The 27,196-nt window shown below is 31.8% G+C and overlaps 1 protein-coding gene and 1 long non-coding RNA gene across 2 annotated transcripts in view; both read left to right on the forward strand.

Moving 5' to 3' along the window:
* The window catches only part of LOC139488886 (tachykinin-like peptides receptor 99D), a 68,238-nt gene that overhangs the window by 22,590 nt on the left and 18,452 nt on the right, over window positions 1-27,196 (forward strand). The gene's annotated exons all lie outside the window — the stretch shown is intronic.
* On the forward strand, window positions 19,130-25,242 carry LOC139488889 (uncharacterized). Its single transcript, XR_011656106.1, has 3 exons — window positions 19,130-19,500; window positions 22,569-22,657; window positions 24,471-25,242. It is a non-coding gene; the product is annotated as an uncharacterized lncRNA (long non-coding RNA).

The raw sequence follows: 27,196 nt of genomic DNA on the forward strand, positions 1-27,196 counted from the left end.
AATTTTGAGTGATAATTGGATTTTGTTTTACATTAATCATTGGCATTATTACTTAGAACGCAAGATTATAATTAAAGTTAAGATATTAAAATGTTGTTTTTCTTTCAAACATATATTCATTCATATTGATTCCAAATATTTTTGATGTCCTTTGAAGTAAAGATTCACGAAAACCGGAGTATAGCAATGTCTTTCCCTAACTAAAATATCTTGTTTTCGTTGAAAATTTGAATGTCTAGTCCTTCATCTCAGTAAACCAATGTTGCAGAAATTACCTTTTAAATCTAGTAATGAATTAACCTCATTTTGAATTTGCCTGACATATTTTCCACTGACCGTTAAGCTCATATTAAATAATCAATACTTTTTCTCATGAAACACCAGATAAAAATGGCACATTGTATATATAGCTTATAGCATAAACAATGTAGGACGTCTTGATATTTTAAATTCAATGTCTTTATTAATAGCCATTACGGAAAATTGCCCACTGAAAGAAGATTCATACTTCAAAAGCAAAATACTTGAGTACATAATAACAAATGTAATTCCAAACAGATCAAATTTATATTTCTTTGAAGAAACAAGGATTGTCTTGCATTTATATTAAAAAATTCAAACTACGCAGTATTATTGAGTTCTATTTATTAGTGATTGCAAAATTATTAATTTTTTCTGAATTTACGAACAATCTAATATACTAATGAAATGGTTTTCAGACTGTCATGCTTTATTTAAATTGTCATTTATTACAATCATACATCTTCGAGCATTGTCTGATAGTATTTGACCTTGATCTTAGATCGTGACATTACATATAAGACCCCATTTGAATACTTCATTATTCAGCTTTTGAGTAAATGACAGCAAAATATAAACATGACAAGTCAGGTTCATGTATTAATCGTGCTTTAGGAACAATATACATTTTCATAAGAATAAACAAAATTGGAAATATTTGTAGTAGGCAGGCTATCAACAATATATTGTGTCATTCAGTACAGAACGAAGTTTGTTATTATTATTCAATTTGTCTTAAATATATTCGATTTTTTCGGGGAGTAAGATGTGCTCGTTACAAAATACTCATGGTTACAATAAGTTTAGTTCTATAAGATGCATTCATCTGCTGCTGACGATGTCAATTAATGTATCGTAATCTTTGAAGTAACTTTTGTTCATAAAAGGGTTCGTAACTAAAGAATGCCTTTAGTTTGCTGATTTTTGTAAGTTAACTCGAAGATACAAGTCTAGGATTATACTTTTTAGCTACTAGAACATGTAGAACCGGCGAATAAAATGTTATCACCATCATTTCGTAGAAGCTTAAAAGTGGCTTCGACAATATCAAGATGCATCGTTCTTACTTATAGCCTCTAAATGTGGTAATACATGCTACTGTTTGATAAAAAAAACATTTCAAATCCTCAGATTTTCTACACTGTTGACTGCCTTGACCACATTCAAGTTAAGGCTTGCTATAATGGAAACCTCTCCCCGGATTTATTTTTTCTGAGAAACATTTTCTTCATTATATGGGGATCATGTACATGGTTGCAGATACCATTATAAAAAGGCACATTATTTCGGTTATTTAATCTAGACGTTCTTATTTTATCGAAGCTGTTAATTAGGATGTTAATTATGGAAGCCTGTCGGGTTTTTTTTCTTTGTGAGTTTTAGGAAGTTAAGTTTATAGTCGATGGTTCAAATTTTTAGTATTTGGCACAATTTTGGGGAATTTTTGGATTCCTCAAAGCTCTTAACTTTGTACTTATTTAACTATATAAATATTTTGATATTATATGACCGTCACTGGTGATACTTATCTAGACGAAACGTTCGTCTGGCGTACTAAATTATAATCCTGGTACCTTTGATAACTATTAAATGAGCCATCTTATATCAACTTGATTTAATAGTGGAATATACTGTCTGATGGACACCTCTTTTTCATATGTTGATTAAAGGAAATTAGTGTTCGCTGAACATCTCGGTGCCATTCATTTCATTCATTGTTATCGATAATTGAGTATCCGGTATGTTTAGTTTTTTTTTATAGTAGTAGTCTCCGTTCAAAGCCTTTCAGCAAAGTTTCCACTATAATCGACAGTATTATGTTTTCTGTGGCACCAATTTGCCTTGATACATGTGAAAGTAGTTTGTTCAACTTCAATACAGATGAATATCAATTTGTTATGACCTCGTCTTATACAATTCCGCAGAATTGCTGTCATATCATGACGTAACGGTGATTTCACATGTTCTCGTCAACAGCGTCTTTTTTTAGGGCTGATATGTCAACAGAATGTCGATATCTAAATGGGTATTAATTGTGCACCTGTACTGACTGATTGGTTTTTGTGTTCACTGAAAGCAGAATGTATGCAAAACTCTCTCAAGACGGAAGAAGACTGAATGTCGTTCCAAACAATAGCCCACATTTTAGTGACTGCTTGCATCTCATATAGGTAACCTGCGATTAAGAAACTAGCAGGTCAGCTTCATATTTTGACAGATGACAACACTAGTCAAGAATATATGACAAATGTGATGATTTCAATTTTTCAATTGTCAACTTCCATTTTCTTACTTCATTAACATACCCTTTGCCAATCGTTTGTCATCTATATATCTCAAATCAGTTACACTTGTGCATGTCCACGCTATACAAACTCCATTTAAAGGTGTGTGCGCGTGTCTGAAATATAAACCTCTCTATTAGGGTATCGAGGATAAAAAAAGAATTATCATCACAAATCGGTTGAACACGGGCGGATCCAGCCATTTTAAAAAGGAGGGTCCCAACCCAGGATAAAAGGGGGTTTCAACCATGTGTCCCCATTGAAATACATTGATTGTCCAACACCCGGACCCCTCCTCTTCTGGATCCTACACTAGAACGATACAATGTGTTCGTGTCTCAACTCAGTAGCGAAATGTTTACGGTCTTGTATCTTTAGATACCAGAAATTTCGTCTGATATGTTAATTTACCGATTGTGTTCTATTTTTAATTGTGACTTAAATATGTGTTGTATAATAAATGAGGGACAGCTAATCCGTATTACGCTGTAATCAACATCTTCAGTGATTTATTGTTTTAAATTCAATTTAGTTAATCCAAATTTGATACCGTTAAATTATTCATCAACGCGATAGTCTAACAAATTTCAATAAGACGCTTATTCCAATAGAACTTAGCTTTGTACATGCTTGAAATAATTGAATGGATTTTAGGATTTGCAAATCGCAGTTACTATTTATAAATAATTTAATTAATGTATCATGCATTAAGGACGGTATTGTTTCCGTAAACTTGCATATTAGTATGTCAAGTTCTTTATTTTGCGCAGACGATATGTAGGAACTTCTTATGCAATAAATTTATAAATGATTAGCATGAGCAAAATGATATTAGAATAAGGCCAAATTAGTTCTTAAGTCTTCAGTAAAAATATAAATAAAAGCTATCCTGCTATTCAAAAAAAAAAAAAATAATCTAATCTTGTGGTCTGCTGTATGTCGTAAACTAATAAAATATTTGTTTTTCTTTTTTGAGACGGGAAGGACAGATACATTTTATAGATTAAGACCGGGAGGACAAGTATATTGAAATAAAACGTGTTCATAATCATTCAAGTTCTATAATAAATTGTACTGATTTCAGAACGTTCAAACCGTGATTTCTACAGTAACTGTAAAACAGTTATCTGTTGTGATATAAAATTTGATTACAGTTTTTTTCTTCAAAAGTTGCTTCTGGAGAAGTAACAAGTAAAAATTATTCAAGTCAATGCTGTAGATGGCATTTTTAACCGACTGTTTCACAAAATTGAGCCTGAAGATTACATACAATTAAGTTTCTGAACCATTTGACATAAAAGCATTAAAATATTACAGCACTTGCACTTTTAGTATTATTTCATGACAAAATGTTTCCCATCTGTTCTCGCACTCTTTCCATATATTAAGATAATATTTAAGTAATAAGTAATTGTTGTAGATAAAACGAGTTTAATTTGGCACTGATTGACACTTTTAACCACATGTCCTGAATGTTAGTCAGAATTTGTTTTCAAATAAAAACGACAGTATTCTGCCCTAATTCAGTCATTCCGCTAAATACTAATAATTAACTTATATCTACTAGTAATTTAATCTGGTGACGACTTATTAACTTAAAGATTTCACATGCTGTGCTTTCGCAGGATGCATCTACATTTTGTTTTGGCGCACGGTGCTAAAAGGTTAAAATCCAACGTTGTAAAATGTTTTACAAAACACTTTAAATTTGTTTTAAACCATATAGCAGCTGGAACTACGCTTGACCATACATCTTTTGGTGTTATTTCAAAATTATTTCTTATGTCCCTGAATTAAGCAATTAATAAGACTGGTGGGATAAATGAAACAAAGCAATGTTTTACGACTATAATAATTCATAATATTTCGATTATTTTGATTTTATAGTTAAAAAGTTAATTGCTAAAACATAAAGTATAGGTTATATTATTTTAGATACCATACAGGTAATTTGTAGCATAGTAATATCAAGCACCGAACTTGATAATTCTCATGACCAGGGTATTTAACTACTTAGAATATGAGTTCTTTTTGTGGCCGGTATTTGGTACATAAATGATATAAATGCATTCCAAACAAATGACCACAGTAGGACAAGCAACATCATGAAAGACACAAAAACGAAATGACTAATTACTCCAAAAACCTAATCATAGGTTTGTTTAAAACGGTGAGCGATTTCTTCGGATTTATCTATACCATTAATGTACATTGTTTTTGCCTTTATCTCGTATTTTTTATTAGGTTTTGGATTTTTGAAAAAGTTGGGCTCGATCATTCCCAAATACGCATTAATTGTTGAAATGTGAATCTGGTACTGTACCAGTAAAATTTGTAACGTTAATGTTATTGACATATAATAGCCTAAATTATAATGCTTAGATTCGACAGAAAATGGTAATAACTTCTGACTGTAGAACTCTTTCTATATTTGTACATGTATGTGGGTGTGTAATGGTTAGTTTCAAGTAAAATGTTCATTACTGATTCTTCGGACGAATATCAGATTAAGCTATTAACCTTGTGATTTTGTTCTGATTGTGGTGAAAAATGGGCAAAACACGATATTTTTTTTGTTATTTCAAGCAGTCGCAATGTTCAATCGTAACATATATCAACTTAATACGCTACTTTGACAATTGGAGATGTGTACAGCGTCAATTTGGCAGAGCCTTATATTACAAGTAACCGAAATCGATATCTAGAGGCCACTATTTCGACAACGAACAAGTACATTGTATATATGCCAAACAAACATTCATCCCTTTGTTTTACAGATATATACTAATGAGCTCGTGTTCTCATATCCGTTAGTTAGTTTAGGCTAGCAACTTTTAAAAAATCTGGATTTATCGAATAAGAAATTATTTTGTATTTGATGTCCTTTAACAACCTTTAATCCCCACCTCGAAAAAAAATACGTTAGGTTAAACTCAAGTAGAAACATGCACATATAAGGCTTCAGAAATATAGGCTTGTCGGGCACGTACATGTTTTGACATTTAAAAAAACCCCGAGAAAACAATGCACACAATTTGGTTTAGATACTTTATCATTAAACATGAACTGAAAGTTGCAATTTTTAACTTAAAGACATAAATAGCAATATGAAAAGAAGGAAAAAACTCTGTTTAAAATGCCATATGTGTCAGTAACATATTATAAGATTTATGTAAATTCAGCTCATATTTATACCAGCGAAACAGTCTGAGACATTAAATATTTAACGTATGTAAATAATGTAAATGTACAGGCAAAAAGACATAACGGATAGACAACAATGAGACAATATCCCAACGAGAAAAGACAAACAAATGAAGGTATTAAACAACAGAGAAGTAATAAAACTATGTTTTGCCTTTAATCGCACCAAGTACAGAAAAGTCTTTGAGAAGATTTCATGTTTGATAACAAATTATCATGATAGAAGTTTTTTAAGACGCATGAATTCAGAGTTTAAATCCGTATTAGAATTGAGAAAAATCTTTTGTTCAATTATACATCATTGAAATCTTGTATTTTCTGTTCTTTACATTTGCATTTGCAATTGCTAATTTATACGAGAATGTAGATGCTCTACAAATCAGTTCCTTTAATGAAGAATTATTATTTACCTATTGAGACAAAATATATGCAAATCTGGTTATTTTTTCTCCCTTTTGATCGACATACGTCTGTACAAACGCTTCCATCAAGTCTATTAATTGGCTCTACATTTTGTTGCTTTTATTCTTAGAACCTGACATTGTGACAAAAGAACGGAAATAAATTTACATAAGTAAATGGAATTTGTCTTTCTCATGCTCTGTCAAATTGTTAGTTGTATACTTATTCTGTAATGAAGATTATGTGTTGAACAGTATCGTGTATATTTTACATGAAATACAAAAGAAATTCTATCCAATATTTTAAAGAATTATTAACATGTTCATCATATATCTAAGTAAATCTGAAATTATGGATTTTTCATTGACTAAATTTAAATCGGAAAATTTTCTTTTTTTTTAAATGTCTATTTTCTTTTTTCTATGGTTTAGAATATAATTCGTTAACAGCCTTTACAATTTATGTATCTGTACTAATAAGCTATGTCTGATCATCCAACTTGACTCCGTTATAGTTTCCGTTGATACATTTACACTGTCGCATAAATCACGTTCCCAAGACACGGGGTAAGTGCCAATGAGAATAGAACCTAATAACCTGAACCAAAAAGACCTATATACAGTCCAAATCCCTCTGTTTATTTATGCATCTTAGTTTCTTGCTATTTTAAGAAATGACATAGAAGACCTGTAATCAAAACAAGGCACGGACACATTTACAGGAGCTGCTTTATATTAACTTTTCTTGATGAAAAATACCTACTGTGTGTTGATTAGTTTTTATTAGTAATTTTGAAACAATATTCCGATGATTAAGAAGAAAACCCAAACAACATGTCATAAGATACTTCCGTGAATCTCTATTGTCCAGCAATACAATGCGTAGTTTATCTCTCCAATTAAACCCACAAAAGTAAGTATCGCACGAACTAATGAATCCATATATATTATTAACTCTGAAATGAAAAAAAAAATTGTGTGCTTTCTTAAGATTATTTTTTTAGGTGTAAATAATCATTGGTTTCTTACAATAAAAAGTATAATATAAATTCAAGTTAATCTCGTCAGCCGACACTTATGTCGATAGAAGTATATACTGAGTGCCAATGAAAACGCAACACTTTTGTTTTCCAAAAAACCCTTATAATTTTTATTTTATTTATATTAGAACTTTGTATAGTTGGTTGAAAATGACTTTTAAGACAATTGTCGACAACTTTACGGTAGAGTGAATTTTGGAACAAATGCGAAGCAAGGGTTATTTTGAACGGACATAAACCGAGTTCACCGCTTTTCACCATACGCACCATTTTCACGATTTTGTAATTTAAAGATTGGCTAACGTCGTGAATTTTCCCGCCCTTATTGTTAAGAAATTGCAATAAACATCTGAGTAAATGCCAGGACGTTCTCATAACTAGCAACATGCAGTTTTGGGCATGATCCAATGAAGCCTTTTATAGCATAAAATTACGAGAAGACTGAAGTTGTAGCCTCTACAATAACCCAAAATCATCCACAAATTCAACCAAAATGGATCATTTAATAATAAGCCACATCCCGGGGTACAAAAAGCATGAAACGCTCAGCAAAATCGATACATTTGGTCTTTAACATATCCGAAATTGACTCTGATGGCTGTCCAAAGGTCACGAGAGTTCAATGGTGGTCACAGTAGAACCTTATGAGCAATTTAAATTATTCATTATGTACCAAAAACCGTCAGTGGTGGTTATATGTACATGGACATTTGGCACCCGCCTCGGCCAAATTCATGCTTTTCGCCGGATTTTGGTCCGATCGAGCAAATTTTACATCAGATTTGACATTGTTTAGACGATGAATACCACCACCAACATCATAAAGTCAGCTTGAGTTTGCTTTGCGGGACAAGTGAAATAACATTCCTCGGGATCACATTAAACGTCCGGGATGACCAATTCCACGGCGATGTCGGGATTGCGCTGCAACACGGGGTTGTAACATTTTTTGTCAGAACTGTGAGTTGATGATTCGACATTGGATGTTTCGTTAACCTATTGCGCCCGAAAGATGACAATGAAACATTTTGGTTAATATCGATCTATTGTTAAAATTGCTAATTTTCAAGAAAAAATTATTTTGAAAGATTATCATTTCTAATATAAATTTTATTTTTGAAGAACAAAGTGTTGCGTTTTCATTGGAGTCAGTATATTTAAAGAAAGAAAACATCGATATGCCAGGGACACAGATACAAAATGTATAACTTCTTCTTAATTTTGTGAAAATCGACATTCGTATAAAAGAACTTAGTAGTAGCGCCAAAAAGGTGGCATGTAAAAGTAAAGTTAAAACTCGGTTGTCAAAATTTGTAGCTGCAAAGTCGATGCCTTCTTTTCCTTTTTTCCCGTTTCCCTTCGGATTTTTTTTATATCTTTTTAGCAAACCTTATCTATTGTTCTTTTTCAGTTAGTTCATACATAACATTTGTTGATCATTTAAAATAAATATTTTTTTATTTGTGTACCCTTATAAGGTTAATTTAAAGAAAAAGTAAATTATAAATACTTTACACTTATAATTCAAAAAAGGATCCATCTTGATTTCTGGTTAATTTCAGTTTTCATCACGAAAGTATGAAAAAGCCAGCCAAATAGGTGTTGAAAAAACATAGTGTAATAGATTTTTAATGCGTTGTCGCCAATTTATGAATGGTTCCCAAACGCTTACGTTAGAGCGCTGGCTTGTATTCGTTGAGAAGTATCCCCAAAGGTGTCTGCAACTCGAAAGGAAAATTTCCCAAAACAAATTATATCTTTAGAAATCAGATTTGGTCCCTTGCGATCTGATTTAGTTAGTGTAATGAATTGCATTATGGTTTCAATTGCGTCGTTGGTATTTCAAATCTGTTATTGTATTTACAGAACCTATCTAAATATTCAAGTCTTGACATAATGTACTTTTATTTCATTTTTTCCAAGTCACAGGCTGCTATAAAGATAAACATTTGCACTAAAAATGGCCAAAGTGATGTTTGTTATTTTATATAAAGAGATTGTCTCTATTGTCATACGACATAAATAGATTGAATGTTGTTTGATTAACGTCCAGTGGCAAATATTCCATGTATATTATGTACGAGTTTTAAAGTAAATCTAATAGTTTTGTCGACCGGGATGGAGAAGGAATTTTTGACCGCTACAAAAAAATAAAGTTGAACCCAATGTTGACCTTGCAACAGGGCACCTATAAATCCCTAAAACAGCTTTATGTGGGGAGGGGGACAACAAAAGTGTTAAAATTGTAGTCACATAGAGTCCATTAGCTATTTGACTACTCTAAATATACTTTTAGTTGCTATATGCATTCATATGTTTCTATTCAATTTATCACACTTCATTTTATTCAGTTTTCAATCATATATTCACATGGCCTTAAACTTAAAGCTTGTGTTTTCATTCAGCGTTGTAAATTTATTTCGAAACACATGCAATTGTTGATTATATGAAAACAATAGATGACGCAAACATATTCTTCAGATGGAATATACATATGCGTAAAACAGATGAAAAAGAGATATTGTCTATAAAAAACTGAGAGCAGAATAAAAAAGGAAAAAACCAATTTTCCTCTTTTTTCACTCTTAATTCTGACAAGTGCAATTAGAGGCCAAATTCGGACCAGAACGTAATAAATTTATTCTATAACCCATGTATTAGAGAAAAAATCATGAAAAACAAAGACAATTCTGTTATATTAGTATTTATTTGTTACATTTCAAAATAAATTTATACTGAAATCTACACTTAGCTGTCCATTTTTAGTCAACTCTCTGTAAAGGATTCAACATAGAATAAATTTATTCTAAATGCATGGTGCTTTCTGTATATGATCATTTATAAAATAAATTTATTATATAGAGCCATAATATCTATTAGAAGTTCGAGAAAATCATAGAATAAATTTATTCTACATTCAATGTCATTTATGATTATCACAATATTTAAAATAAATTTATTTTCAAAGTCCAATAATCTGTATGGTCAGGCTGAGACACACAATACATTTATTCTACATTCAATGCGATTTTGGATTGTAATAAAATATAAAATAAATTTATTTTGAAGTAAAGTTATCTGTATGGTGAGGCTGTGACACAGAATAAATTAATTCTATTTGAATGCGATTTCGGATTATTATAAAATATAAAATAAATTTATTTTGAAGTAAAGTAATCTGTATGGTGAGGCTGTGACAGAATAAATTAATTCTAGTTTCAATGCGATTTCGGATTATAATAAAATATAAAATACATTTATTTGAAGTAAAGTTATCTGTATGGTGAGGCTGAGACACAGAATAAATTTATTCTACATTCAATATGACTTTTGTTCTATATAAAAATAATCTTAAAAGTATTACATGATACAAAATTAAAATAATTTAAAAGAAAATTCCAACGGTCTTATTTATTACAGACAAACTGAGAGACAACTTGAAGCTTCGTTATAATGCATCTGGTACTAATCGTTTAGTAATCTGATCTTTAGTGACTTGCAGATCTGTAGTTGGAATTATTCATCTTCAAACTCTTCTTAACTTTTCGAACCGAATCATCTTTGTAAATGTAATATTCCCAAATACATGTTTCCATTTTTCCGTTCAACCAAAGCTATCTGAAAGATCAAATAAAAAGATGCAGTTCATACAAAAAAAAAGTGTCTATGGGCTACAAATGATCCTGCTCGTAAATGTGCACGTGTCAACTTCCACATTCAGATACATGCACAGGATTCAAGTAGTTAAGACAGTTTTGTAATTTTAACATTCGGTTGAGGCAAACTTAAGTTAGAGAACAGAAACATCCAGCATTTTTTATGGTTATAAATGGTCATAACTCAAGATGGTAAAAGTCTTGCAACATCTTACATTAACCTTATCAAAAACGAACTGTAACTTGTAAAGTAAGCAAATGTTTCAGAGAGATGTACAAGGGCTGAAGGAGCAGCCGGATCTGATCGCCGTATAAATAAAATGTGCAAATGATTGTACAACTGAACATCACATATCAGGCCCTCGCTCTAAAATTCATAATATATTCCTTTTCATAGAGTAACCGATACATTGCACGCATTCTTAAAATAATGAATTTTAATTCACTAACAATTCCGACCGAACTACAATTGTCAAAATACATGTATGAATTATATTTAAATTAGCACTTTCAAAACCTTTAGCAATGAGATAAGAAAGAACACTTTTTAAAAAACAACAATCATGAATCTTAATTTCAGCATTCTAAGATACTTCTTTTTTTTTTTTTTTTACCTCTAAAGATTTTCCTCAAAATGTATCCTTCACTAATGTTCTCTGTGGTTGTAGTAACTTCTGCCATTTTGTCTGCCTTCTAAACTTTTGTGTTTCTTTAAAAAAAAAAAAAACTTTTGATAGTAGTGCTGGTGACCTATAAAGAACAGCGTATTATATTTTGACTGAAATGGTCATGTTATCCATGAAGATGCAGGCTTTTTGTCAATTATTCTGTGTGCCAAATAGATTGCATAAGAGTGCGAGTACAGTTCTTTAGGTACTTATGAAAATGTTCAAAACTAGTTTTTTTACATTAAATAATCTCTAATGACTTGCTCGTTTATTCGTTTTTCGCAATGATGTGTTATTTTTTCATAGACTTATGAGTATAAATATCCTTTGGATTCAGTGGCGGATCCAGTTAGGGTTCTGTGCTTTGAACACCCTTTTTTTTACGATCATTGGTTTTAAATTGGAACAAATGTTTAGAACCCTCTTTTAAAAATGACTGGTCCCGCCCCTGGTTATCTTTTACTTTTTGCTAAAATAATAGGTACATTTTCCATCTTTCTATGCAACAATTTTATAGCTAGTATGCCCTACATGTAACAGCTGTTCTAAGACTAAGCGTAAAGAAAGTTAACTTTTTATACGACCGCAAATTTTGAAAAAAATTTCGTCGTATATTGCTATCACGTTGGCGTCGTCGTCTGCGTCGTCGTCGTCCGAATACTTTTAGTTTTCGCACTCTAACTTTAGTGAAAGTGAATATAAATCTATAAAATTTTATCACAAGGTTTATGACCACAAAAGGAAGGTTGGTATTGATTTTGGGAGTTTTGGTCCCAACATTTTAGGAATTAGGGGCCAAAAAGGGCCCAAATAAGCATTTTCTTGGTTTTCGCACTATAACTTTAGTTTAAGTTAATAGAAATCTATGAAATTTTGACACAAGGTTTATGACCACAAAAGAAAGGTTGGGATTGATTTTGGGAGTTTTGGTTTCAACAGTGTAGGAATTAGGGGCCACAAAAGGGCCCAAATAAGCATTATTCTTGGTTTTCGCACAATAACTTTAGTTTAAGTAAATAGAAAATAATGAAATTTAAACACAATGTTTATGACCACAAAAGGAAGGTTGGTATTGATTTTGGGAGTTTAGGTCACAACAGTTTAGGAATTAGGGGCCAAAAAGGGACCCAAATAAGCATTTTTCTTGGTTTTCTCACCATAACTTTAGTATAAGTAAATAGAAATCTATGAAATTTTAACACAAGGTTTATGACCATCAAAGGAAGGTTGGTTATGCTTTTGGGAGTTTTGGTCCCAACAGTTTAGGAAAAAGGGGCCCAAAGGGTCCAAAATTAAACTTTGTTTGATTTCATCAAAATTGAATAATTGGGGTTCTTTGATATGCCGAATCTAACTGTGTATATAGATTTTAAACTTTTGTCCCTTTTTCAAATTGGTCTACATTAAGGTCCAAAGGGTCCAAAATTAAACTTCGTTTGATTTTGACAAAAAATTAATCGTTTGGGTTCTTTGATATGCTGAATCTAAAAATGTACTTAGATTCTTGATTATCGGCCCAGTTTTCAAGTTGGTCCAAATCGGGGTCAAAAATTGAATAAATGGGGTTCTTTGATATGCCAAATCTAACTGTGTATGTAGATTCCTCATTTTTGGTCTTGTTTTCAAATTGGTCTACATTAAAGTCCAAAAGGTCCAAAATTAAACTTAGTTTGATTTTAACAAAAATTGAAATCTTGGGGTTCTTTGATATGCTGAATCCAAACATGTACTTAGATTTTTGATTATGGGCCCAGTTTTCAAGTTGGTCCAAATCAGGATCTAAAATTATTATATTAAGTTTTGTGCAATAGCAAGTCTTTTCAATTGCACAGAATGTCGCAATAACAAGAAATATCTTATTGCAAAATATTGTGAAATAGCAATTTTGTTTTTAATTAGAGTTATCTTTCTTTGTCCAAAATAGTAAGCAAGAAATATCTAATTGTAAGATTTTTTTTTATTTGGAGTTATCTTTCTTTGTCCAGAATCAACTTAAATCTTTGTTATATATACAATATACAATGTATATTCACTTTTTACTACCAACTGATAAATTAAAATAATCTTTACCATTCAGTGATAACAAGCAGTTTTTTTACATCTTAATATTTTATGATGTATTTAAATGAGTAGTTATTGTTGCAAACTCCATTAGAAATTTTAATTGAGATTAGTTTTGGAATAAGGGAAAGGGGGATGTGATTAAAAAAATTGGGTTCAATTTTCTCATTTGAAATTTCATAAATAAAAAGAAAATTTCTTCAAACATTTTTTTGAGAGGATTAATATTCAACAGCATAGTGAATTGCTTTAAGAGAAAACAAAAATGTTAAGTTCATTAGAACACATTCCTTCTGTGTCAGAAACCTATGCTGTGTCAACTACATGTATTTAATCACAATCCAAATTTAGAGCTGAATCCAGCTTGAATGTTGTGTCCATACTTGCCCCAACTGTTCAGGGTTCAACCTCTGCGGTCGTATAAAGCTACGCCCTGCGGAGCATCTGGTTAATTTTTTAAATGTTTGAAGATTACTTCAACTTTCACCAGTAGGAAATAATACTGAGATTACCAATTAGAAACATTATTGATATCATAATAATTAAACTTAAGATAATAAATAATATTTGTCTAATAACTTTACGTTCAAACTTATGTTCGCATGTTTTCAGATACCATCTCCAATATAAAAAAAATCACATCATGAAAAAATTAACTTGTTATGTGTTCCTCTTCTACTAGCTTCAAAATGTATCCAAAATCAAGAATGTGGAACATACTCTATCTGACATAATCATTTGGTAACTGATGCAATTAGTGTCTCGAGCTCTTTTATGCCCGTCTTGAACATAAAAAAACTGAATATAAAATAAACAACTCTGCTAATGCTCAGGTTGGTTTTCACATCATGCAACATAGTTAATAATATAGAAACCAATGGGGATAACAAAGAACTTCTTTAATCATACAAAACACTGTCAAAAACCCAAACATACTATCCACATTGATCTGTGTCCACACTTGTAGTATATAAATTTATCTTTGTGATATAACAAATTGTCAGAGTAGTAAAGTCAAATTTAGTTACAGCATTGAGCTTTGCTTCATGATACACCTCTTTCTTTGATGATATGATTATCGTTATCATAATCAGTTTTTGAGTTCCATAAATGTTTTATTCCAAATTGTACTTGTTTATTCTGGAGTGATCGATATTATTCTTATGCAGTGCTATCGTAAAAAATATGCAAATTGATTCGCAGATGCGGATTGATCGAGGATTTGAAAAGGGGCATAAGCAGAGACTTATTAAACGTCTAGTATGCATTGAGCATATATGTCGGGTATCCATGAGGGGACCCCAGTATCCTTGACCCCACCCCTCACCCCACCTCTAGTAAACTGAGCAAAACTAACCTCCAATTTCTTGAACTGTGATGAATGTTTCATAAACGAAACTGGAAAACTATCCCGTCTATGTTTAACTTGTCTTTTCTCCTTTTGATGTCCACTGTCTGTCATCTTCGTTGCACGTACATAGAGAGAAATACCAAGTGATCATTTTATTCAAAATTACAGATCAGTGTCATATAAACTGGTCCGCCGTTCCATCTATAGCTTCGCACCGTCAGTGTAACGATAAGTAAACACAACAGGGGTCCAGTTTAAGTGTCCTATGTCTTGTCATTAATTATCTTGTGTTTCCATTTGAAGACTTCTCGGCATGTGGTAACACTAGGGGGGCTACAATCAACGTACGCGTGCATTACATAAAATTGATCAGGCTTTTAAGCCGCGTTTGTTGTAATTAGTAATAATTATTTTACAACTTTTGATAGATATGCGGCACTTGTTTGCTAACATAAATTAAACAAATCGAAGGTTGTAAATTATTTGAATCTGTGTCATTTCATAGAGGTTATTAATGTATGGTCATTTTATATCTTTCAAACAAAATAATATGTTAAAAAATGGACAACTACAATTTTTTTTATAATGGTCTGGATGGATGGTCCATCGATTTTGTATTCTTTTAATTTTTAAAATATTTTTTCTATTCTTTATAATTTTGCTCATTATTCTCTATTTGATTATCCTTTTATTTTCTATTCTTTATACATATATATTTGTGTATATGCTATATGTTTTGTCCTTTATTCTGCGTTTCCCAGTCGCGTGATTTGATATTCTGTCAACTCCAACAAGACCCTAAAGTATTATTACCGATAAAATAGGCGTTTGATAATGTGTATCATTTTGCCTTATCCTTTCTTTTATTTGTTTTAAAAGATTGGAAAGTAGATATATATATATATGTATGGGTGCTGCCGATTTTATGGACACTTAATGGTGACTTGGAAATAGAATTGTCTTCATCCGCCAAAATCGAAAAAATGTAAAACCCGTATAAAAAGTTTACCGAACTTCATCCTGGTCTACCCTTTATTACAGGTATTCCCCATGGTATGTATTGTTTTAAAATAGCTTTTCGTTCCGTGCATGCATGCATGAACTATTTGACACTGCACGTTCTACAACCACCAATCTGTCAATCTATCGATTTTATAGAAAAGATGTATCATATCTTACATCAAAATAATGTATAACGCCACCCGTTCATCTTTTTCTACAAAATGATATATGTGCAGATCACACTGCTGACATTACTAGACCAGGCCACATATATGACATTCGTATATACCTGAGGCTGTGTATGGGGGTTTACAGAATAGAGAATAATGAACAAAAAATAGAAAGAATAGTATCGGAAGTATTGGAACAGAATATAAAGAAACAGGAACATAAATTGTACGGCTTCTAATTAGAAATGATTACAGTTCAAACACAGCTGCATCATACATTAAATTTAAGTTAACGGTCAATCAGACAGTCTGCTAAAGGTCACGAAAACAATAAATCTACAAATACTTTTAAACACGCTAGGCCAAAGCAAATTAATCTAGGCAATTAAATACCGATCTTAGATAAGAAATAAATGTGCAAGTTTCACCCTATGACAGTTTTCAGATAAAAAAAAAAGACGATTTTTAAGTTTGCTGAACATGTTGTGGCTAAAATTACGTGCATATTCAGGACTTGAACAAAATAACAATAAATCCAGTAGATATAGGTTCGTAATGGAATGTCTTCATTGACTTTGTCTTGTGTAAAAAGCTCTCTTGAAATCCCCGCGGGTTTAAGCAACTTTGAAGTAAATGCTTTGGTACTTTCACAGTTTATATATATTTTTTAATTAATTCGCCATTTATTATTTTATAATTTACATGTGAAACAATAACCCGGATAAATCATTCCAGAAGCATGATAGTGCTTACATTTTATAAGAGGATAACGAAATTATATTTATTTAGATTGATACATTGTATCCATGATGGAGCAAAGTTTCAACCACTTTTTATGTCCCTTTTTACCATAAAATACTCGCGTCATTATCTATAATACTAAAATTACGAGGTCCAATTTGTCAGCCGTCATCACGTAAAAACGATGAATCAAGGAATTCAACCTTATATTTAACCAATATAATACAAAGGTGTAGATTAAAAATTACGCCACTCCAGGCCCTTTTGTTTTCCACGTAATTAATATAGCCAATAATTAAGAAGTTCCGGGTCGAGTCCGATACCGATACCAATAGTATATTCACCTGTTACCTATTACCTTATCTGTACGTTCCGCATCTGACAGGCGCACCACCAAACGGTGTATTCAGGATTAATATGCTATATACACGGGTAATAATCACAGGGTTGACACTACTAAGTTGTCAAATTGTTACCTAATGTAGTATTTTAATCAGTAAGACTTTCTAAGATAACAAATCTGGACTAAAAATAAGGCGTATAGGTACAGTTTTCAATTTCTTTGTGGGCATGCATGACATAAAACAGCGAATCAAAGAATTCAACTTTATTCATAACTAATATATATTACAATGCTGTTGAATAAAAAATACTCCATTCCAGGACCTTTTGTTTTCCAAATAATTAATATTACCAATAATTGATAAGTTCCAGTCCGACAGGTTCAAACAGAAAGATTTGAAAGCAGATAAAACTGTGTATCTTATAATCGACATGACTTTTATATCAGATGACAATACTAATACTAAAATAAGGCTTGCGCATAGTTATATAGTTTTACAAATAATTAATATTACCAATAATTGATAAGTTCCAGTTCGACGGGTTCAAACAGAAAGATTTGAAAGCAGAGAAAACTGTGTATCTTATAATCGGCATGACTTTATCAGATGACAATACTAATACTAAAATAAGGCTTGCGCATAGTTATATATTTTAATTCATTCACAGACTCGCGATATCACGGGTGTGTTCTAGTTTATATAAAGAATGATGAGGATGACGATAATAACGATGTCTGATGTCCAGTGGTAACTATTACATACATACACCCAGAATGACAACATGCTTTATGTTATTAACACGTTTTGTACTAGACAAACTGAGTCAGATGTTTTGACGCATTTTTCAGCAGATACAAATAACTTTGTAAGAAGACGTGCCAAGACGCATTATTCTAACTTTAATCGTACCAGTATTCAAATGCTTTCATTACTTATAAACGAATGTTTTCTTAACCTTCATTATTTGTTTGATAAGAGCAATGTTACATGTAATATCATGGAAACACCATTGTTTTTTTACGGAAAGCTGGAACAAGAAGCTAAGTCAACAGTGTAGTATTCCGGACGTCAACACAAAAAACAGCATGCAAATATATATATGGGGGATAAGTATACCATTATTTACACATCAGACTGTACTAGTTATATCATAACTTTGGATACACCAAACTAGGTACTTCATATCTGAGTAACAGGCAACGTACGCCCTCAATTTTATAGAACTAATTCATAACTATTTGTTTCATTTGTATTCATCTGTCAAATGTGTGTGTTCTGCAAGGTTCAGCAGTCCTTACCCTTTCATTTGATACATGTACAATGTATCTATATAACTTACCAAAAATTATTCTGCATATAATAGTTTGATTAAAATACGTAAGAACCACTAAATTTTTTAAATACGTACTTCTATCCTTTTTGAACGCGCCCAAAAAGGTTGGTGTAACATCTTACGAAGTCTATTCATTTTTTTTGGCAAACTATTTCGCTCTGGCTGTTGCTAGTGGTCGTCTTACACGTGCAGTGTTGTGAGATACTTTTCGTTCCACGTTGAAGGTTTAATATGACTTACAGCAATTATATACAGCGCTGTTCCTTTGCTTAATTTTTTAATGTTTTTTTTTTAATGTGGTTAAATTCATTTTCTGTCACGGGTTGATACCCAATATTCTTTTGTTTTTCTATGGAAAAAATGTTCCTTTACAAACAACAATATTGGTATATTCCAAACTTCGATTTTTTTTTAATAACGTAAATGATTTTTAATTTTAACAAGGAGGTTATTATGAGATATTCTAACCTAACTAAACGAAAAAGAGAATTGTAATATAAAATCTAACGATTCTAAAGTTTCTTCGAACAAGATTTGTAATCATATGCTAATTACCCATATCATATTTTAATGACCACATACTGTGGCCATCGTGATCATATAAACCCTAATAAATTATAAACATTCGAATGTAAAATTTCGCACGATAGATAATGACAAACAAACGACGGAAATTACATAATAAATCCACAGCGTGTATCTTAATACATTTGTCAGTACATGGATAACCCGAATAATCCAGTCGTTATATTACGATCACTTTGATCACTCCATTAACCATTTTCTCGAGAAAAGTAGTGGATAGGGGCGCTGAATTATTCGAGTTAGTACATAGAGGAAAGATATTCAAAGATTAGGAGCGACGATTCAATATCCATTTGTGTATTGAATTTGTCGTAGTTGAAACGGCACCAGGAACATATCAGGATAGACAACAAAAGTCTGTAAGTATCTATTTTATGTATTTATAAATATTAACATAGATATTATAAGCCTTTCATGCCTTCTGTTGACAAATTTTCTTAACTATGCACAATTTTAGTAGACCACCGATGTCCTTTTCGAACTAAAAGAACCTCTCTGAAAAGACACACCTCAGTCGAATCTTTCTTCTCAAATGAATGCCTGAATGGTCATCAAATTTATACTTGTTATGGGCAGGCATTTTCGAATAATTTAAAAAAAATGTATTAATTCTGACTGCAAGGAATTTTAAATGGTAAATAATATACATTGTATCTCGAGGGAAATGTACACACTTAGACAACAGTGAATTTTTCATAAATATTATATAATGGTAAAAGTGTAGCATACACATGATATATATCATGTGTATTAACGATTAAACTCTGGAAGAAATATAGTCAAGCATGAAAACAAATTAATGGGTCCTATTTGGAAAAAATAAATTTTCTCAGAAAAGTATCTCTTTCTTAAGAGGTTTATATGAAACGTTGATGTCTGTTGTGCAGTGATGTTTTTTTCTTTCTCCGACGCTTGTATGCGAGACATAGTAGGTATTGCAACCCAGCGGCGCCGGCGACGATGGTGTACACTATTTGTTTGAAGCATTATATTTCATAGGTTAGACAATCTAAAGGTTTCATACGATATGTTACGAAATTTCCGTCTGTCATATATCATTGTCCCGGCAACCTCATTTTCATGGTTCACTAACTGCTTGATACATTTTGTTTCGTTAAATAAAAAACTCAAGTTATATATAAATAATGAGTAATATGATAACTATGTTTGGTATATGGGTTCCTAGCAACATTTACATGTTCGTCAGCTAGGTACATGAAGGGTTAACCTGACCTCGACCTTATTCCATGGATCATTTATCAAAGTAAAAGTAACTTAAGCAAGACTGTATCTAGATACTATAACTAGTCAGTCATCTATATTTGCTGTATTGATTATTGAAATGATTGTAAGGTGTACATATCCACCCGATAGGTTCCATCTGACCTTGGCCTCAATTTCATAGTTCATTGGCCGATGTATGGTGTTGTGGTTTGGTCTATTTCTCAGATGCCTTAAGCAGTAGGGGCATTATATAATGTGTATCATGTATGGAATCATTGTCAGATGGAAATGTCCGTCTGACAGGTCTCAATTGACTTCGACCTCATTTTTATGGTTCATTGGACAATTGTTAGTTGTGTGGTTGGGTCAATTTTTCGGGCATTATAAGCAATAGGTCAATAATATGTAGTGTATGGAACAACCATGACAACTGTGGTGTCATGTCTATCTGTCGGGGTTAACATGACCTTAACCTAATTGTTTGATGATAAGATGTTGTATTAAGATCTGATTCTCAGGTATTATTAGCAACACCAGAACACACCCACAAAATCGCAGTCATATACAGCTTGTGAACTGGGATGACTTTTTGTATTAAAAATATATTATGTATGGAGAATTTCATAAAAGGTATCAAAAGCCCTCTCCCTTTTTTCAAAGTCTGATATTTGTTTCCTTTCTGTTAAATTCAATATTTTTGGTGTCTCCGGTCTCAGACCACACTTATTCTTCTCCTTTGCTACAATGCATCTTTTGGTAAAATTTGCACAGCTCCAAACATTGCCAAACATGAAATAAATGTAACTGCTTATATATAGACCATATTAGTCTAATAAAATATGCTTCTAGGACAATCCATCAGTGCTTTTTCTTTTGAGGGCATTATTAACATGTCAATGGTAGGATATGAATCTTGTATAAAAGAGGGACGACAGATACCAAAGGGACAGTCAAACTCATAAATCTAAAACAAACTGACAACGCCATGGCTAAAAATGAAAAAAGACAAACAGAAAAACAATAGTACACATGACACAACATAGAAAACTAAAGAATAAACAACACGAACCCCACCAAAAACTAGGGGTGATCTCAGGTGCTCCGGAAGGGTAAGGGAATTGACTGACCGACTAAGGCTAATTTGAGGGGTGGTCGGAGAGGTCCTGATCCCGAAATCCCGGGCTTAAAAACATGAAATCCCGAGATGCAGAATTTAAAGAAATTCATATCCCGAAATCGAAAAATATATTCCCGGATCCCGCAAGGGTCAATCCCCAAATCCCGAGGTCCCGAAAAAGTCCTGATTCCCTCTTATCCCTACCCTACTCTCTTTTTTGCCAACTCACTACTTTCAATTTCAACAATAAATTTTATGCCCCATCTTTTGGCATTATGTTTTCTAGTCTGCAAATCTGTGCGTTCGTTCGTTTGTTCGTCCTTCCGTCTGTCCCGCTGCAGGTTAAGGTTTTTGGTCGAGGCATGAGGAATAATTTATCGTGGTGGAAGGAAGAGAAGCGACACACAAAATGAGGTCTTCTTGTTTAATAGTATACATGACAACTATCATACATTGTAGTTGTGCATTGCTAATGTTAAGTATACGTGATATTTGTAGTAAAACCTCCATACTAAAGACTTTCAACATAATTTGAATGAAAAGTAAGAAAAAGGCGAGACATTTGCACTCATATTTTTGTAATAAAATGAAGTGTTGACAAAAGGACATGTACCTAAATTTCAATATATTTTTGTATGAGTGCCGAAGGCGCATCTTTAACATTTTGAGAGGAAAATGGATATTTTGTTGAAGGGGGAATGTGTTGGGTACATTACTCATACTTTTGCCTGAGGAAGCTGCTGTTCTTTTTGAAACATGTCTTAATTGTTTTCTGGTATGTTGAATGGGATAGGTAAAAGTATTGTCAACACCGGTCCTGTGTTTTGTTGAAAACTTAATGAAACCTGTTTTTAATTGTAATTTGTGTCTTTAGTTCGCTGTTTCCTAGGCATGAACCATTCATCTGTTTTAAGACTCTATGATTGATTGATTGATTGATCATGACTGACTGAATGTCCAATGGCAAATATTACATGCATATTCAGGAAGTTGGGAACGATTCATGCCAATCCTGATAAAAAATAAAGAAATGTGCCTGAAGAAAAGTAAGTGTTCCTGCATTTTAACTTCAAATATTTCTTGTAGAGTGAGAAAAATGTTATGAAACACCAGCAAAAAAGATTAGATTGTTATTCAGTCCTGACTTATACAGTGTTTCTGAAGATGGAGATTAGGTATGTAATAATGAGTTTTTAATTTGATAGAGTGTTGACTTTTAAATTGTAAAAGTTTAATGAGTTACTGTACGTTAATCCCTTTATTGTATCAAAATTCAACAATTGCTGTTCAAGTGCATAGCATAGCCATCTTTATCTTGCTGTATCCAGAGGCAATATATATATACTAGAACACACCCGCGAAATCGCGGGCATTCAGAGCGTATTTGAAAGGATGTAAAGTGGTGTAGGAAGAATTATGTAAAAGATTTAATGACTTGAGAATTTCAGGAAAAGAAACAAAAGTCATAGGTACTTGTGGACAGGAAAATGTTTTTTTAACCCTCCTCCTTTATTTCCAAAATTCCCATTTTTTGTTTTCGATTAACTTCATTATGAAAATATATTTAGTGTACATGTATTATGAACATTCCAGTCAGGAGCCTGTAATTCAGTGGTTTAGTGATATTTGTTTTTCGTTCATTTTTTGTACATAAATAAGGCTGTAAGTTTCTCATTTGAATTATTTTACATTATCATTTCACGGCCTTTTATATCAGACTATGCAGTATCGGCTTTTGCTTATTGTTGAAGGCCGTAGGTTGACCTTTGAATGTTAATTTCGGTGTCATTTTGGTCTCTTGTGGAGAGCTGTCTCATTGGCATTCATACCACATCTTCTTTTTTTGTAAAACATTTAGTGACTTGAGAATTTCAGAAAAGGTATCAAAAGTCATAGGTTATTTGGGACAGGATAATTGTTTTTCTAGCCCGGCTCCTCGATGCTTTTTCCACAAACAAATCCTTTTTTTTTTTTTTTTTTGTTCTCTATTAATTTTAATGACACATGAATAATTTTAGCGCTTATCTGTATATTATGAACATTCATTTAAGGGGGGTCGGGGCAGAGGCGGATTTAGGGGTCCCTTTTCTGGAAAATAATATGTTGCTTATATAGGGAATCACTAAAGCATGACAGGAGCGGGGTCCTCTTAGGCAGTCAAAGGGCCCCTGCGTATGAAAATTTCTGGATCCGCCACTGCGGAGGGGCCCTGATCCCAATACCCCAGGCTTAAAAATATGAAATCCCGAGGTTCTGAATTTATTATACAAATTAAATATCTCGACATCCCGAAATTCGAAAAAAGAAATCCCGGATCCCGAAATGGTCAATCCTGAAATTTTGATCTTAAAAACACCCGTTCCAGACGTCCCGAAAGTGTATTTTCTTTTAACAGTCGATTCTCAGTTTAATAATTGATCCACAGCGGTCATTGATATTTTATTCAGACCCTCTCTATCAAATAAACCCTGTGACTGCCGTGGATAGTAAACTTGAAAATGATATCAGACAGAAAATACACTTCGTAGTATATGTACTTGTTTCAAAGTAAAAAGAAAAACGCAAACCGGTCTAATCTGACTTTTAATGACGGATATCAGACAGAAAATACACTGTATTCGAAGATGTATCAATGTATGTTCATAGTATACAGAAAAACGCAAATCGGAAGTCTAATCTGACTTAAAATTTCGCCCAATGACGGAAATATATCCGGACATCTAAGAAGATGTGGTATGGGTGCCAATGAGACAACTCTCCATCCAAGTCACAATTTATAAAAGTAAATCATCATAGGTCAAAGTACGGACTTCAACACGGAGCAAGACTGTTATTAATGACAATTAAGAGAGTGAATAATACTATATAAACAAAATAGACATCATAATTAAAAGAAAGACAGACAGTTTCTTCATCAAATATAATAAATTTTGGTATGATAACTAAAAATGTTTGAAATTGTTTTGAATTTGTCGTTACTTCTTTCAGATCAGGCCTATCCAGAAGCAAGAAAAAGAACAATTTATAGCACGTACATCTACAGAGAGAGACATGTTTTAAAAGACAGATTTATTTTCAATTTTAGAAAAACCTGTTCAATATCTGTTTATTTTACATTTATATGTTGATATTTTGTTTTTTAAAATTGCTGCATAGTATTCCTATTCAGTCCCATATAACAAAATCAGCTGAAGAAATTGACATTTTCATATTTCAAGGGAGTGTCCTTTTGCATTGTTGATAGCAGATATATAAGTATTGTCTTAAGTTGGGTTTAAAAACAGTCAGATCGCAACTTCAAATAAAATACATTTTTATGAATGTTATATGTCATTAAATAGACATGAAAGATGGAAAATTATATAGGAACACATTTTTTAATACCTAAATGTATTGTCAAGGTAAATTTATTATGTGAACATATCAAATATTATCAAAAACACTGCTGGTTTAAAATAAAATTATTCTATGTACATTGTAGCCTAATGTAATCATACAGATCAGTGTATTTTTTCCTAAACAAATTTGACATATATTTATAACCAGAATAAATTTCTTCTGTGTCTCAACCTTAACATAATTACTGTACTATCAAAATAAATTTATTTTATATATCATAATACTTTTAATCCACATTGAATGTAGAATAAATTTATTCTGTGTCGCCTCCTTTTATATGATAACTGTAATTTCAGAATAAATTTATTTTATATATTATTATACAAGACAAAAATCACTTTGAACATAGAATAAATTTATTCTGTGTCTCAACCTGACCATACTTTACTTTCAAAATAAATTTATTTTATATATTATTATAATCATAAATGACATTAAATGTGAAATAAATTTATTCTGTATCACAGCCTCAGCATACAGATTACTGGACTTTCAAAATAAATTTATTTTAAATATTGTTATAATCATTAATGTCATTAAATGTAGAATAAATTTATTCTATGATTTTCTCGAACTTATAATGGATATCAAGGCTCTTTATAATAAATTTATTTTATAAATGATTATATACAGAAAGCACCATGCATTTAGAATAAATTTATTCTAAGTTGCATAATTTACGGAGAGTTGAATGAAAATGGACAGTAAAGTGTAGAATTCAGTATAAATTTATTTTGAAATGTATCAAATAAATACTAATAAAACATAATTGTCTTTGTTTTTCATGATTTTTTCTCAAATACATTGGGTTATAGAATAAATTTATTACGTTCTGGACTTATTTTGGCCTCTAATTGCACTTTTCAGAAATTAGAGTGAAAAAAGAGGAAAATTGGTTTTTTCCTTTTTTATTCTGCTCTCTGTTAAAACTAGATTTAGACTTTTTAGAAGAGTCGACAGTAACAGCTGAATAATGTTTAGATATTTTACTCTTTTATTTATCATTTTCCTTTCAAACTTTCAAACTGCTTCAGATTGGCCCGTCTTTGAGGCCTGCCTGATGTTTATACTTATATATCACATATTATAAATAAACCGTTTTCATTCAGATAAATAAACTAAGAGATGGATATATCTTAAGGTTACCATGTTACTGTTTACAAGACAGCTTTCATCGATTGAAATCATTACACGCGACCTACCGCTTGAAGCGATGATGTGTTTTGTTTTCGTTTACCCCTTCTGTTTATTATATCTACTGCATGAAGACATACCATTGAAATTATAAAGAAATTTATTGTCAATAAAGCTTGTTGATGGATGTATTGAATATACAAATGTAGAGTAGGTCATTCAGTCAGTTCTATCGTTAATTCTCTCGACATATCGTCGTTGGGCTTCCAAAATGTTGTAAATTACAAATTTTTCAAAAAATAAATCCCTCACAAATAGGCTTTGAAAATTTGATAGAATTTCATGCTTCCAAAATGTCGTATGTGAACTTGAATATTTTTGTAAATGGTCGTGATATAAAAACTTTGAAACTTCTGGATTAACCTAAAACTTTATTTATTTTCACAAAAATATAGAAATGTACTAGTGTTGGACTCTCAAAGCCATTATACAACAATTTTCAAGTTTAAATACAACATTTTGGAACCAAACTTTACAAACAACTGAGATTGGCAATTTTGTAACGTGTCTTATTTCAAATGTTTTGATTGGTGTAACTGTATGCTATTTTGGAATATCAAAGATTTCCTTCCACCATTTGTGTCAAAAAGTAATTTTATCCAAAAAAGTCGTATACGACATTTTGGAAGCCCAGCACCGATATGCTTCGAAAAAATGTTTTCGAAACAAATCTGTACCAAGGTTTAGATTATCATAAATTGACCCGTAACATTGTTTATATACTGACCATCCCATCAAGCAATACACGTCTAGCATAGACAAATGTTCTTATATCAATAAGATGATAGCGCAAAGTAAATAAACTAAGAGTATTTATCTGATAACCAATTACTAAATGGTGTATGCATTGAACCTGCAACAAAAAGAAATTGGCTATACTGATTAAAACCTGCTGTGGTGGAAAACCAGTAAGAAAACATCAAATGCCATTATCAGAAAAAAACCATATTGTGATATTTACAGCATGCTTGTATTGATACACATGTATGTAATCAAAGATAAGCGTAAGAAAACAATTTCGCTGTTCGGTCTATGACATGCCAATTATAACTTCAGTTTTCTATTTATTTCGTATTTTGACAAAGAAAACACAGTTTGAAGCAATGATTTCTTTAACATTT

The sequence above is a fragment of the Mytilus edulis genome, chromosome 9 (assembly GCF_963676685.1).
Source record: "Mytilus edulis chromosome 9, xbMytEdul2.2, whole genome shotgun sequence".
Lineage (NCBI taxonomy): Eukaryota > Metazoa > Mollusca > Bivalvia > Mytilida > Mytilidae > Mytilus > Mytilus edulis.